The following is a 4,621-nucleotide window of genomic DNA, read 5'->3' as shown; positions in this document are numbered from 1 at the left end:
CATACTTAAAGATTACACAGATTATTTTATGGGCAGCAAACAAGAATTTCAGTGGTAGCAAACAAACTTAACTGTTTACAGCTTGTCTTAAGTTCCAGACAGAACAAATTTAGTCTTTTGCCAATGTCTTAAGGACTGCTCACCTGAGCGCTGTTCTTACACAGGTATGGTGGACTCCAAGACAGCGGCTGGAACTAGTCACCCAAAGTGCACAAACGCTGGGCAAGTAGGGAAGTGGAATGCCACTAAGCGCGAGAGCTTACAGCTGCCTGTGGGCTGCCTGTTGTTGCAGCTGGGGATCAGATCTACTCCATCTCTTTCTGTGTCAGCTTTGGAGGGGCCCCCGAGTGAATCATGCTGTGCAGAGGGCTGACAGACTGCCCGGAGAAAGAGAGCCAGCTTAGCCACAGGCTCACTGATGCAGGAGAGAGTAGTCTGGCTGGGAGTGGCCAGCAGAGCATCATTCCTTCTGCTTGAAGGCTCGCAGCAGCCCTGCTGGCAAATGCTGGTTGGATAACGTTTGGATAACGTCCAAACGCCGAGACCAACATTTTCAAACTGTATTTGGCCACAAGGAAGTTACATGGTGGCAAGTGTCCTCCTCTGATCCCTGCAGTGTGGCAGTCTGGCAGATGGGGAGAGTAGCAGGGACTCACCTGTCGAGCTGGTGGTGTTCTTGGGTGCAGGTTTACCTCCTGCATGTGCCACCCAGGTGCTGCAGAGCCTCTGGCATGGTTATCTTTCAGATGTTACTTTAACAAACCAAAACAGCAGCTGAAAGCAAAGCCTTCCCGGGCTTCCCACAATGCCAAGGAGCTGCAGTCAGAGCTGTCCCTAAATCTCTCCTCAGGAATTCCAACAAGGAAATGTGACAAACAAGTCACACTGTGAGATACTGCTGTTTACTGTGACTTTTGTTTAAGCACTTCATTTTCTAGAAAGCTGAAATAAAAATAGAATCAAGTATTGAAATGACTCTCGTCAGTAAGCTAAAGTAAATATACTATAAAAAGGAGTAATGGGGGAGGGGATGGGAGAGTTCAAATTGGCAAGACTCAACCCAGACCAGCAAAATCCAGTAGTTTCTTCTCTTGACAGCTGTTCAGTAGCCTCTTCACCCATGTTAAGAGCAGTTAACAGTTTCTGCTGGACAAGTGCCTAAGATACCAAAGTCCAATGCCTGCTGCCATACTAGTGCTCAAATACCAGGAAAGAGGCAGTATTTTCCCTCTACTTACTCCAAACCTTACTCAAGGGCAGAGAAAAAAAAAAAAATTCTGACAACAGATACAAGTTATGAGCACTCTAAAGGTTTATCAATGGATCTCAGAACCAGGAGCATTTAGAACTAGCAAGATACAAGTTCAGTATTTTTTATTTTAACTGAAGTCAAAGAGAAACAGAAGTGCCCAAGTTGCTGGCTAATTCTGAAACAGACATCTTTTAGCATACCATAATCTCCGATATAAATCTTTTAAATGCTCACTTTCCTTTCCTAAGTTGGTAATGAAGAGAGACAGCAACAGGATGAGAAAATAATCAAAACATACTTTCAAACTGGTAATCTTTGAGAGCGCATGGTTTTGCTGTTGGCTTGCACAAAGTAAAAGCAAATGAAAATACCATCAGCTATCACAGGTCAAGCTGTGCTGAAAAGGCAAAAGAAAAGCAATTCCTAAAGTTACATGTAACAAAACGCCTCGTGTTTCAGATGAGCCAGAGCCCCCAACTTTACGTCCAAGTGGTACTGGGCATAAATGGCAAATCAGGAGCTCAAGTCTCACAAAAAAGGTAAAGGTCATCACAAGGAAGTTATCTGGAAGTTGGTTAAAGCAAGACATATAAAGGTGTTAATGCTTGGAGATACTATCCTCTCCTGAAAATCTGTTTTAAGGAACAAAAAGCGATGTTTAAGAGGACAGGTCTGTGTCTTTGCAAACGTAGTTCTTCCTAGAATAGACTATTTGGTTGAATTACGCAATTAGCACAGGAGGTAACTACAGCAGGCTCAGAACTATGCTAACAGCATAGTTGCTCTGAAGAAATTTTAAATAGCAAGAAATAAAAGTCTGTCCAACACCTCCAGTAATCTGAATGTCTAGAGCTGATCAAGACGAGCACCTGGACTTGCCCTGTCTACACTTCTGCAGCATTAATTTTTAGTAGCTATCATGCAGTATAACTGCAACATACACAGAGCAGCTGTGTCTATTCAGCTCAGCAGTAGCTACCCACTCAAACTCCAAATAAAATCCATTAATCTAAAGAGGGTTTATTGACATCTCTGTGGCTTTCCAACTCTATTTTCCTCTTTGAAGCAAACCAAGCGTTTCACTCAAGGTCTAGCGGGGACTCAAGAAAAACCAAGTTTTTCCCTAGACCACAGCAAGACGACATGATATCCCTGCATTTCTGTGGGAGAACCTGTATTTCCAACCACTCTCTCAGGTGGGTAGTCTGAGTTGTGTTCCCACCTGAGGCAGGCTGTGACTGGACTGCAACTTTCCTCCTCATTTAAGGCTTTCTCAAACAAAGTGAAAGCACAGTATATGCAGGAGGCAAAAACAACCTAAAAAAAAAAATAAAAAAAGGAGAAAGACTCTTTTCCCATGATTCCAAGTTTAAGGTAATACCAAAATTGCCAGAGCTAGGAAATATGAATGAAGGTACCGTGCATTGATTTACACCAAGTTCAGGCTAAACATGCAGTTTGTAAGTCACACTCCTAGTTCCCTAGATGGTCACAATGTACACAGGAATGCCAAAATGTTAAAGGCATCGGTGACCAGAGCACAACTGTTTCTGTGCTACATTGCAGTTGGACCACTAAAGGATATCTTCAGAGATGTCTCAAGACTCGGAACAGTTTTACAGAAGTAGCTGTATTCGCATCCATGAAGAACTAGGGTGTTATATGCAAGTCTGCAAATCCCGAGCTGTTTTTTCAGCAGAATCAGCTCTTCCAGATGTGAGGTATCTTCAATATCGAAGCAAATGTCAGCCAGGACACATCAACACGCACTGAAATCCAATACAGTTAATTCAATGGTTTCCTTTTACTCTTTTGTAAATATTAACATGGTTATAATAAATATTTTAATATTTATTAACACTACCATTAGATTCACATGGGCTGCAGGGGCACACACAGTATTGCTCTAAGACAGAAGATAGAGCACAGCAGGAGCTGAACTAGTTCCATAGATTCTTAACGTTTTAACGAACAGATTGGAACAAAATGGTTCCGAGAAAAAGAAAAGAGCTTTGCTTTGAAAGATAAGGGTCTTTCCAAAGACTAGAAGAAATAGTCCATAGAGCAAAGAGCATGGAATGAACTGGAGAGAGGCACAGTCTTTATCTAGGTAAGAGCAAGGATGCTACATCTGGGCACTTGCTTTTGGGCCTGACAAGTATTTGGCAAATTTTTCACAAAATACACTTAAAGAGCCAGCAATGCAGCTAAATAAGGTTTCCATTTTTTCCACTGATCTAAATGAAATTGGTTGTGCCATCTTTATAAAAAAAAAAAGTATATAAAAAAAGAAGATGAAAACCATGGAGGTAGGCTTCCACGTACTCTGTAGGTAGTGGCTACCTACCCACCCACAGCAGCACAAGACTACCAGCTATGAAGATCCTCCCGGTGGACAGATAATTCTCTCTTCACCAGGCGGAGACCTGGAGGACAAAAAGAGGACAAACACAGGCTATGCCACAGCCATACACTTCAGGGAAACCCTGCTCTGCAGCAGCTGCATGAAGGTGCCCAGCTCACATCCTTCCCAAGGACTAAGCTGCTCGTTGCAGCGCACGCTCGCGGTACAGTTCCCACTTCCTGTCCCAGATGCCATCTTTCAGAGCTGGCATTAGCTTTGCTGCATAAAGGAGACATATGTGACATTAAGGCATTTAAATAAAGTAGGTGTCTGCTACATAACTGAGCTCAGCTGCTGGAATTCAGTGTCACACCCCCGAATTTACTAGTGCTCCCGCTCCAACAGCTGGAGGGACAGCTCATCACCCTGGCCTGTAATACCACTGATCCCTGCTGGATGGCACCAGGCGCTCTTGTATTGGAGGTCACATGCTGTCAGGCTAGATTTCACTTACCCAAAAGTGCTGAAAATGTCGCAAGTACTAAATAGACTTTAGGTCCAAACACATGCAAAAAAAAAAAAAAAAAAAAAAGAAAACAGGTTAAATGAGAAAAATCTACTTGTTTTAATGCCAGATTCTAATACCTTACCTTGCAGCAAGTTATATCCTTTCCTGCAATTGGTCCCAGTAACACTGCATGCAGGGATCGACACACGGCCCTCCCTTTCCTAGCTGAAGCAGGATCTCACAGCCATACCACTCCTACCTCTAGGTACCCCAAAGTACCTACATGACACTACTCTAACACATAGTTTCTGTGTGAAGAAAGTTGCATTTGTTCAGCTAGCTCTGTGTGCAGTAAAGGTTAGTTCAGACTGATCCTCATCATGCATAATACAATTTTGTTCAAGTTACATCCAGACAAGATATTCATAATTTTTATGAGGAGAGACATTTGGAATCAGGGCCATGAATCAATGCAGCAGCAGCACAAAGCACCGACAGGTATTTAGAACAAACAGAA

Source organism: Vanellus vanellus (genome assembly GCF_965231255.1).
Source record: "Vanellus vanellus genome assembly, chromosome: 14".
NCBI classification, from domain to species: domain Eukaryota; kingdom Metazoa; phylum Chordata; class Aves; order Charadriiformes; family Charadriidae; genus Vanellus; species Vanellus vanellus.
The sequence above is the reverse complement of the archived record's forward strand: the minus strand, read 5'-3'. Positions refer to the sequence as shown.